Genomic DNA, 12131 nt, shown 5'->3' with positions numbered 1-12131 from the left:
ACAGAATTGGATTTGGGACAATGCCACCCTTTTGCTTGGAACTTTATTGTAACTGAACTGACTAAACCCATCATCAGAGCTGACTTCCTGGCACATTATTGTCTGTTGCTGGACATCACCAATACATGTCTCAATGATAGTGTCACCAGCCTAGGTGCTGCTGGCTTTAGTGCAGCACAGCGATGCAAAGTACCAAGCTCATCCAGTTGACAGGCAGTAGATAAACTGAGCTGTTGGAGCACTCACGCAGTTCCATGTATCATGTGACCTGAGGTATGTCACAGCACTGTGCACTATATTAAGACTATCGGGGGGGCCATCAATTTCACGTAGACCAAGATGCCTTGCTCTTGACCATTATGTTATTGCCAAGGCAGAATTCAATACTATGCTAAAGGAGGGCATTGTTCACTCTTCCAGTAGTCCATGGTCATCACCTCTACACTTAGTGCCCAAAAAGTGTGATGCATGGCACCCATGAAGAGATTACCATGCCCTTGATACTGGACTGGTGCCAGGTCATTATCTTGCACCAATGTTAAGAGACTATAATTATCTCTTATTTGGGTCATCTATATTTAGCATGCTAAACCATGCAGAGGCAACACAAATTCTTGCGGCTGATGAGAGCATATCAATAATTACACCATTTGGTCTCTCTGAAAGTCTTTTCATGACATCTTTCTTGCACTTGGTGGTGCAGGATTTGTTATTTTGTATCATGTACCTTGATGACACCCTTGTCTTTCCAGCCATGGCAGATCAACACCAATAACAGCTCACTGAAATCTTTAAATACCTGGACCAATATGGGGATGTATCAAATACTGCCAACTGTGTTTTTGGCCCACCTTAGATTACCTTTTGCGCCATCTAATACCCCTACATGTTCATTACCACTTCTTGAAAAGATGTGAGCAATATTGAGGATTTTTTTAGAAAAGAAAATACATAACAACCATGCTGCTTCCTAAGAACAGTGAATTTTTATTGATGTCACCTACTCCATTCAGCTGAGTTTTAAGTAAGATTACTTGCAACGTTGTCTCAAGGGGAAAAATTTCAATCCAATGGATGGACACTGTGAGATCCACATCTGAAGCAGCTAGACAAAGTTATTGAATGCGACACACATCACACATCCTGCTGTAGAAGCACGTCTCATGCTGGTGGTGGACCACTATCAGAGCAGCATAGCAACATCATGCAGATGGGTTGTGGCACCCACTTGCATTTTTTCACACATGATCTTTCTATTACAACAAAAATGGAGTATGTGTGATCAAAAACTTCTTACTGTATATGAAGCTATCAGATATGAAAGTAAAAGTGAGTGAAAACTCACAGTTGCAGACAAGAGAGTTTATGATTTTCACCAACCACATACCACTTGTAAACACCTTTCAACAGAAAAATGATAAATATTTGCCATTCAGCACTGATGTACACACACCACTTATCAGGATTTGATAACAGAGTACCAGACTGCCTGGTCTATGTAAACAGCACAACAAATGCAACAGATTTTGCTCAACTTGCTAAAGCACAAGAGTCACATCAGGAGCTTCAGGACATTCTGAAAGATGCTTCCTCCAAGTTTCAACTGAAACTGATCAGTGTTCCTGTCACATATGTAAAGCTCCATTGTGAAGTCTCAAATGGTAGATCTTGTCCATTCCTATCTCCCTCGTTTGGCAGATGCACTTTTTAGAGCTTTCACAATTTACATCATCCTGACATCAGATCTACAGTTCAGCTGATTGCTAACCATTTTGTATTGCCCAGCATGCAGAAGGATTGTCAAATGTAGACTCATGCATGTGTTCAGTGTCAATGTATAAGGTATCATGCAATCATGTACATGTGACCATGGGAACATCCCCCGATACAACTGCAAGATTTGCACATGTCCAATTCAACATAATAGGACCACTGCCTCCATTGAATGGTCAATGATGCTATCAACAGCAGTCAACTATTTTACCAGCTGGCCCAAAGCCATACCATTTAGCAATATTTCAGTGAAAGCACTAACCTCTGCCTTCATTTCATACTGGGTTTCATGCTTCGGTTGTCTGCTACATATCACAGCAGACTGCAGCTGACAACTTGAGTGTCAACTGTTTGCCCAGTTAAGCAAATTGTGCAGTGCCATACATTACAAGACCATAAGCTATCACCCAGCAAGTTATGGCATGATAAAAAGCTGCTCTCATATATCACAATCCAGTTGCCTAGTCTCCAAAGCACTTACAAACTTGACCTGGACTCTTTATTGGCTGAACGCATTTGTGGTGGAATGCTGTGACCATCTGCCAAGTTTATTGATCCAAGTGCAGTCAATATGGATGACATCAATCAGGCAGCTTTCCTTGCCTGATGGATTGGATCACTCAAATCCAGCCTCATCAAATATTGAGACACAGAACATCACACACCAATGTGCACAGTGAGGTCAGTCATGTACACATGCTATGCTACCTACAGATGGAGTGTAACTAGCACTCATATCTCTGTACACAGGTCCTCATCATGTCATTGGCTAAAATGAAAGAACCATAGACATTTTGACTAACAGCAGATCCAGTACTGTCTCAATTGACAGAGTTAAGCTGGCCTTCATGCCACCTGAATTACTACAAATATATGTATAACATAAACAGCAATCACATCTGGAAGCAGAAACTCAACCAGAGTGCTGGATGCATTCTAGATGCTGCTTACACTTCCAGTCATGATTCATGAAGGATGCTGTGCTATCCCTGAGAAGGCTGGTTTAGCAGCTTACATCAGCACACATCATCAACAAGCTGTCATCCAATTTGTCCATAATAGCTGTCAAACATGTTCATGTGCTGGTCATCAGGAGCACACCGATTACTCTCACTCTGATGCAGTGAAATGCTCCAGGACTGTTAATTTTCCCATACAGAACTTGAGTTAGTTACCATTTGAGCTTGGATTTCTGTATCAATTGTATCTGCCCTTGTTTCAATTCATGTTCAAAGTATGACTATTTAATGAGTCTGCATAAGTTCCTATGGCTTGTTCCAAGCAAATGTTTTTATCACAGCATCGTACATGGAACTAATATTTTGTGTCTGTGCCTAGTTGAGTTTATGAACAGTTATAAAATCAGTTCAGAGGGCTATCAACTAGCCTTGTGACAAGATTATGAATTCTCTCTCTTTTTTTGTTGTAGTCCTATTTTAGATAAATGTATTTTTCCCAGTGTTTTTCTAGTGTCTGCATTGCATCCTCAGAATACAATCCTAGAAAATTTGCAAAACACTCATGTGTGGAAACATTAGAATGAAAAAATGTTTTCCAGCAAAAAGTTGTTTACTTTCTGTGATAGATGGTAATTAAGGGGTCTTAAATGCAACAAAATAAGTGGTTATTCCAACTTTTTGTGATTAAAAAGTTTTTAATTTTTCAAATTATCACAGTACAGTCACATTCTCATGCAGAAAGATGACTTTATCAATGAGATAAAATAAGTGTAACCAGATCATATGTTGTGTATTTTTCACTTTTTTGCTCCAGAATATTTGTCATATGTGAAAAAAAAAATTATATATAGGGAAACATTCCACGTGGGAAAAATATATCTAAAAACAGCAGCTGCTTGTGTCTGTATATGTGTGGATGGATATGTGTGTGTGTGCGAGTGTATACCCGTCCTTTTTTTCCCCCTAAGGTAAGTCTTTCCGCTCCCGGGATTGGAATGACTCCTCACCCTCTCCCTTAAAACCCACTTCCTTTCGTCTTTCCCTCTCCTTCCCTCTTTCCTGACGAAGCAACCGTTTGTTGCGAAAGCTAGAATTTTGTGTGTATGTTTGTGTTTGTTTGTGTGTCTATCGACCTGCCATCGCTTTCGTTCGGTAAGTCACATCATCTTTGTTTTTATATATAAAAACTCCTCTGGTTCATAATCAAGTGACTCCATAGGTTGTCCAGTACATTCTGTAAAACACATTCTGATCTCCCATATTTTAATAGAGTGCTGGTGTCACGTAGTCCACATCTCTTTATAGACATAAGCCATAACAGGCAATTAAATTCTGTAATGCTGACTTCAAAACAATTTAACAGCTGCAATCTCCATGTTTGAATGGACAACAGTTTATGCATGCTGTTCACCACTAATTCACGAGGTTGGTGCTGTTGCTCACATCTTGATTCCAGTGCAGGCTACCAAGCCACACTGTGGAAAAGTTCTTTATCCTAAGTAATGAGTTTTAGTGCCAATTTTATTTGTGTCATCTTCTTAATTATGCTATTCTGAAACCAACCGACTGAACAAATAACAATTTCTGTTGAACAGTGTTCAGGTGGTGCAGGTTTGTCTTTCTACTTGAAGGTTATATTCATCTTATATTTAATGCAACATAGGGAGAGACATACCACTGGCACATGTTTCAAATTGTAGGCTCTAAATCATTGCACAGACCATGGAAAGTAGAAAGCTGGGTAACAACTTTGACACAGGTATTAGCAAAGTGGAGAACAATACCTAAAGTGATCACTTGGCAACAGAGGGGATACAGTGACATATACTTCTTAGTCGACATTGAGATATATGATGCTTGAAGTAACATATTGCATTCACTTGCATAATATTTTATCAGAAGAGGCATGTTACATAAATGCTTTGTTTCAAGTGTTAGGAAAAAACAACAGTGCATAATTTAAGAGGAGGGTTGGGTGTTTTCACAGTAGCTGTTTTCTTAACTAAACTGGAATTGATTGGATACTGGGAATACACAGTGACCATTGAATATACATATGTAGACTGACTGCTGTCCTCCTTTGAATTGTAAATGTTTTGGCTCATATAGGCCTACATAAATAATCAAGATGTTGGGAACAACTATGTTTTATCTTTGCTGACACCTTGCACAGTAGCAGTTTATTGTTTGAATCTTCGGTCTCCCTTGCAATTATCAAAGAATAAATAGTTTTGAGTGTCTGTTTTCTGGTATGTGTGAATTTCATTCTTTACTACTTTATAATCTCTTAAAGGATTGACTGGAATCAGTATCCAACAGGATATGGGCCCAGGAAGAAATTGCTGAAATTTTACACATCTAAAAGTAGCATCTAATCAGAAACTGATAAATCAGTATTGCTATTATCTGCAGGTCATTTTTATTTGTGAGTTACTGTATTTTGCATGTGTGCAATGAAGTAGTATCATTAAGAAAAAAATTGAGGTTTATTTGCTTAGTGTATCCAAGACATTATCTAAAAGGGAGTGAAAAAAGGAATAGTACTCTGAAGAAATGTTGAGAATGAAGAAATTAATGTAAATTAAGGCCATATAGGTGTTAAGAACTAAGGTCACATAATACCATTTCTCACCTGTGGCTGTTCTGGGAAACTGGTGTCTGGGGAAAGAATGTAGATGGCACATGTGGTGAAACAGGCACCACGATCATGACTGTCATGTTGCAGAGCATGCTCTGCAACAGGCTACTGTGTGTTGCCAGTACACACCCTTTTCCTATGCCCATGTGTAGTAGTAGTAGTAGTATTAGTAGTAGTAGCTTTATTCATCCATAGATCTCTTTTTACAAGGATATAGGACATGTAAAATTATTTACAAGTTTATATATCTAAAAACAAAGATGTTGTGACTTACCAAATGAAAGTGCTGTTTGGTAAGTCACATCATCTTTGTTTTTAGATATATTTTTCCAACGTGGAATGTTTCCCTCTATTATATTTACAAGTTTAGATCAATTTAAAATAAGCTAATTCATATACACATATATTTACAGACTTCTAGTTAGAGACAATCATTAAATTTGCTCCTGGTATACAATACTTTTTTTTTTACAAATAATTATTAAATAATGTAATGCCACACTGTTCACTCATATCTCACTATCAGTCACTGCACACACTATACATACATTGTGTCATAACACTTACACACACACACGCACATGCACACATGCACACACACACACACACACCACACACACACACACACACACACACACACACACACACACACACACAACTGAGTCAGCATCCCTCCTTAATGAGTGAGATATTGAGCTCAGAAAGAGGAAGAGGTGTTAGTATTGTGCTTTGCATTGCTTGGGGGTAAGTATTTCTAGAAAGGAAGAAAGAAGGGAGAAAAACCTAAAGTGAAGATGTTATGTGGAATGTTGTATGTTTTATAATCATAATTATTATTACTTATTTGTATAACATTTTTTTTATCAAACCCTTACTCTGTTTTATCTAAGTTCGACTAGTATTTTTGATTATTATTCTTATGTCTCTTTTCTGGAGTTTGAAAATTGTGTTCATATTTTGTGCATTTGTTCCCCAAAAAAGAATGCCATAGCTAAGAATTGAGTGTACATATGAATAATATGTAACTAAAAGACGCTGAATGTTACACACTGATGATAGGATTCCGAGGGCATAATATGCTAATGACATTTTGTTTGCAAGTGTCTTTGTGTGTTCACACCACTTCAACTGAGAATCAATATTCATTCCTAGAAATTTTGCATTTGTTACACAGTCTGTAGAGGTGCCATCTACATTTAATTTATTATTGTCATTTTTCCTCTTCAAACTGAAATCAATGGCATTAGTTTTCGTTATGTTCAATGTCACTTTATTGCTTATTGACCAATCATAAACTTGATTGAGAGTTTCATTTGCTTTCTCAGCAAGGAGTTCTCTTGTTTTCTCAGTGACTATAATATTGCTGTCATCAGCGAAGAGAAGTTTTTCACCATGAGTAACACTACTGGGAAAGTCATTGGTGTATATCAGGAACAGTATTGGTCCTAATAGCTACCTTGCGGAACCCCTATATTAATGTATTTTGATTCTGATAAGTGTTTTACTAAATGTTTAGATCTATTTGAAGTACGTGTTGTCTCTACTCTTTGTACCCTATCTGTTAGGTATGATCAAAACCAGTCATTAGCTACCCCTCTTATTCCTAATGTTTCTAATTTATTTAATAGAGTCTTGTGGTCAACTGTATCAAATGCCTTAGAAAGATCCAGAAATATGCCTGTGACACACTCATCTTTATCAAGAGTATCAAGTACAACTTTTGTGAATTCTACTATGGCTGACTTCGTATTTTTGCCACTTTGGAAACCAAACTGTGATTCACTTAAAAGATTGTATTTATTCAGGTAATTCATTAATCTGTCTTTCATAATTGCTTCTATTATTTTTGAGAATGCTGACAGCAGGGAAATGGGCTGGTAATTTTCTGTCTTCTGCATTACCTTCTGAAGCAAAGGTACAACTCTTGCCTTTTTTAACTGCTCTGGAAATGTCCCTGATGTGAAGGATTCATTTATTATATTTGTTAAGGGGCCTTGTATAATCCCTATGCATTGTTTCAGTAGACACATTGGTACTTCATCTAAGCCTACTGACTTTTTATTTTTTAGTTTTTGAACAGTTTCATTGACTTCATTCTATGTGGTTGGAAGTATCATCATTGTATTTAGTGAAACATTATTTATAGGTGTTATATTTGTTTTGGGGAATTTTTGCTGTAACTTCTCTGCAGTACTTGAAAAATGCCCATTTTCATAGTTTGTTAAGTGTTGTGGATCAGTTATTACCTTATCCCCCTCCCTTAGCAGTATGTTATTCTGCGTTTGTTTGCCTCTCCCTGTTCCCTTTTTTTTTTTATAACATCCCAGACTGCTTTGCTTTTATTCTCTGCATTATAAATTATTTTGTCATTAAATGACTTTTTTTGCAGAAATCAGCACATTCCTAAAGATCTTTTTGTATCTACGATAGAAAATGAAGGATTCTGGATCATTGTGAATCTTTTTCATGGAACTGAGGTGTTTAAGTGTTTGGGAGGACTTCTTAACACCTGCTGTTATCCATCTTTTTTTGTGAGATGTTGATACAGACATGCATACTTTTGGAAATGCCTTTTCAAAGTTCAATTTAAACAATGTGGAGAATTTAGAAAATTTCATATTCAGTTGGTTTTCTTATCTACTTCATCCCAGCTTTGTTTTTCTAGTTCTTTTGAAAAATCTTTTATTTTGATTTCTGATAGATGTCGTTTGTAGGTTTGTAGTTTAGGGAATGATTTGATACCTGATTTTACTGTTGTTATTTGACAGAGTTGATCTGATAGTCTGAGGTCTTTTACAGCTACATCACATTTTTCATTGTCCATATTTGTGGCCACATGGTCAATTACTGATACAGTCATTGTAGTAACCCTTGTTGCACTATTGACCAATAGGGACATGCGAAAACTTTGAAGGATGTTTATGAATGTGCTGCCGGATTCATTTATGATATTAGTGTTGATGTTAATGTTCCCACACAGAATTATGTTGACCATTGTATTTGATACTGTATCTAGAACTTTTGCTAATTTATTGAAAAAAGTGCCCACACTACCACTGGGAGATCTATACACACACAAAATGATTAATTTATTGGCAATATCAAGTCCTGTTAATTCAATAGCTGATATTTCAAAATGTTTGTCTTCACTTACTGTACTGAGGTCATGTCTTGATTTGAACTCTGTTCCTTTTCTGAAATAAATGCATGATCCTCCACCCCTTGAAGTCATTCTGCAGTAAGAGTTTGCCTTTTCATATTATGATAATACTAGATGTTGGATTTCTGTGTCTCTACACCAGTGCTCAGTAATACAAACTACTGTGCAGTTCAAAGATTGGAGCTCAATCTCTATTAGTTATGTTTTATTTTTTATTGATTGCATGTTTTGATGGAGGATTGTTAAGTCTGTGAAATGCCCCATGTTATTCTTTCCAATGGTTTGTTTTTCTTTGTGACATCTGGTATATGTGATATTTGAAATGTTAAAATCTGTTTTGTGAGTGATTGTTTCAGTATTTTTTAAACAGCTGGAGATGACCTTTAGGCAGGGGAACCTGTTGTCTGGATTTATCCTAAAAAAGACCTACTTTTCCTACCTATGACAACAGGTATTTGTTATTCCTATATAAAAGGCCAAGCATGTTTACATAGTAGCTGTGTCTTTTGACAGGTGTCTCTCTCTTTGATAGCGTATATTGTGCCAGTTACAGGGATGCTATAGGTGGTGGGAGGAGGGTGGATGGGTCAAGTCTTACAGTGGCGATGGTCACCGAGGTAGGAGCCATAATTAAGGTGGAGAAGTAGCATTGGATCGGATGAGGATATTGCGGAGTTTGGGAGGGCAATGAAAAGCTATTCCAGGTGTGGTGGGCAAAATGATGGACAGACTGTATCTCATCAGGGCATGATTTTAGGAAGCCATATCCTTTTTGAAGTAGCTGATTACACTTTTTTTTGGGGGGGTGGGGGGGGTGGGGGGTTAGAGGGGGGGGGGCGAGGGAGGGGGGGTGCATATCAGCAGTACCAGGACCCAGGACTGGATGTGATGGTTAGTTCCCTAAATTGCTTAAGGAAAATGCTGGGATGGTTCCTTTAAAAGATTACGGATGCTTTCCTTCTCCATCCTTCCCTAATCCGGGATTGTACCTTGTCTCCAATGAACTCACTGACCACAAGAAGTTAAACACCAATCTTTTCCTCATCTCATCCTGGATGTGATGGCCTGGGAAATCTGCTCTTGGGGTGGGCTGGGGGATATTACATCCAGTGAATGTTGAGGTGAGAATGGTGGTGTATTGCTGTAAAGAGTCTGCATCTGAACAAATATGTTTTCCTTGAGCACCAAGGCTGTATGGGAGTGAACTTTTGACATGGAAAGGATGCCAACTGTCAAAATGCAAATACTGTTCTTCATTAAAAGGTTTAATATGAACAGAAGAGTTTAGTTGACCTTTGGTGAGGATGAGATCAACATCAGGGAAAATGGGATGGGATTTGGAATAGGACCATGTGAAATGTAAGTGGTAGAATGTTTTTAGATATTACAAGAATTTTAAAAGGTCAGCCTCATCATGAGTCCATAAGACAAAGATGTCATCAATGAATCTAAACCAAACCAATGGCGGAGGGCTTATGGATCCCAGGAAAGACCCCTCCAAATGATCTGTGAAAAGGTGGGTGCAGGAAGGAGCCATCCCCGTTCTCATGGCTGTGCTGCTGATCTGTTTCTATGTCTGCTCCTCAGAGGTAGAGTAGTTGTTGGTAAATATAAAGTTGGCTGAGGCGAGCAGGAAGGATGTCACAGGTTTGCCTTGCAATCAGATGGGTGCAGACTGAGGAAATGTTCAGCAGCAGACAGACCATATACATGCGGGATGTTGGTATAGAGGGAGGTGGCATCAACTTTGCAAGCAATGTGGGTGGTGGGAGTAGGACAGGCACAGATTTCAGAGAAAGGAAATGGTTAGTGTCTTTAATGTAGGAAGGAAGTCTTTGTACTATGGGTTGCAGATGTTGTTCAACTAAGGCAGATATATGATTGGTGGGTGCTTTGAAGCTAGCAACTATGCGACAGCAAGGGCAATTCGGTTTGTTGATCTTAGGAAGAAGGTAAAAGCTGTGGATGCATGGTTTGGGTGGGTAAGATGTTCTATATTGTGAGGTGTTACTCCTTGTGAGGAATGTGAGGGTTCACCACCACCTATACTAGCCATGTAACTGGTATCACATGCAACACACTTAGATTTTCACTCCTGTTAACTAGTACATGATATTTTGGCAGTAACCTTTGTCTTGCACATTACACTAGCTTCCATCTTTAAGCTCTCAGGTTTTAAGATCTTGCCTGGTGCAGTTCCCAACAACCATTCTTTCCTTCTCATCATGTCTGGTAAGTCTTGCTGACCTTGGGTTCTGCAGGACTTCTCTGTATTTTACCCCTTTTTGTAAACCACACCAATCATTTTCCTTCACCCCTCTTCTGTCCACTTCAAAACTTCTGCCAGAAGAAGGAGCCACTGGCTCTGAAAGCTAACAAACTTTAATACCTTTTATGTGTGTGTTCTCATGGCACCACTTGGTGAGTAGATATTTTATCTGTCCAGTTACATTTTATCTTTATACATTTGGGCATACTTCCAACAGCCCTACAATACATTTAGTTCCTTAGGGAATTTGTTACCAACAGTTGTTTGAAAACTGAATAATAATGTGCTCCATGTGCTGTATTTTATACCAATATCACAATGCCAGTGTACATTTCAAAGTTATGGCTGTTGGTATTATGTGAGGACCTTCATTCTAATGTCAGTATTCCAGGAAGGCCTACTTGAGGATTTCTTTCTAGAATAGATCCATTTAATTAGAAAGTTTTACATTTATTTTAGTACCCTTGTTTGTTGAGAATAGCCACTGTAACTAGCCTGAAACAGTAACATTCATAAATATAATTCTAGAAGGAGAAGTGACTCAGTATCCAACAGTCAGCATTGGTTTGGCACTGAAGGGATGGTATTTTCGGCTGTAAAAAAATTCTTGACCATGTACTCAGTGATGTAAACAATCTAATAGTTAACAGACATTACTTCAATCACAAAGTGAAGTCATATCTGCTTGAAAGTTCCTTCTATTCTGACAAAGAATATCTGAGAGAAGGAGGGAGTGAGGGAGATAGAGAGGGAGAGACTGAACACAGTTAAGTAAATATTATAGTACGTAAAAAAAAAAAAAAAAGGATGTAGCTAAGAGGGTAATAGAAATGTAAGCATGATGTCATAGTTTTCATTGAGAAAGTGTCTCATAAATATGAAGCTAATTTGTTGCACAGCATAAAGTAATTCAGGAAGGAAGTTAAAAATTAATACTTGCCTTTCTTTGTGTAATTTAGAGTTCCAGTGTTTTTGGTCTGACTATTGAGACAAAATCAATAAGTACAAGATTCCATCAATGTGCCATAATGACCCCCCCCCCCTCCACCCCCCACCCCCATGACCCTATCCAAACAACAGAGAAGCTCTGCTGTTACTGCCACAGGATTGTTTATAATATTTTGAGCAGTCCGGTTTAGGTAATGATTTGTGATCAAGACATTGATAGTTGCAATGAAGGGAATATCACAAGTATATTAGTTTACCTTGTTCTGGTAGCACATTTATTATGCAAACTTCATAGCACTTTTGATCACCAGAGCATTGAAATATAGTATTTAAAGTTGTAGACTTAAACATCCTGAAGTAACATGATACATTGCTGTTGCCACT

At 38.0% G+C, this 12131-nt stretch overlaps 1 protein-coding gene across 2 annotated transcripts in view; it reads left to right on the top strand.

Annotated features, from left to right (window-relative positions):
* The window catches only part of LOC126480911 (centromere-associated protein E-like), a 588622-nt gene that overhangs the window by 516226 nt on the left and 60265 nt on the right, over nucleotides 1-12131 (top strand). The gene's annotated exons all lie outside the window — the stretch shown is intronic.

This window comes from Schistocerca serialis, chromosome 5 (assembly GCF_023864345.2).
Source record: "Schistocerca serialis cubense isolate TAMUIC-IGC-003099 chromosome 5, iqSchSeri2.2, whole genome shotgun sequence".
NCBI classification, from domain to species: domain Eukaryota; kingdom Metazoa; phylum Arthropoda; class Insecta; order Orthoptera; family Acrididae; genus Schistocerca; species Schistocerca serialis.
The sequence above is the reverse complement of the archived record's forward strand: the minus strand, read 5'-3'. Positions and strand labels throughout refer to the sequence as shown.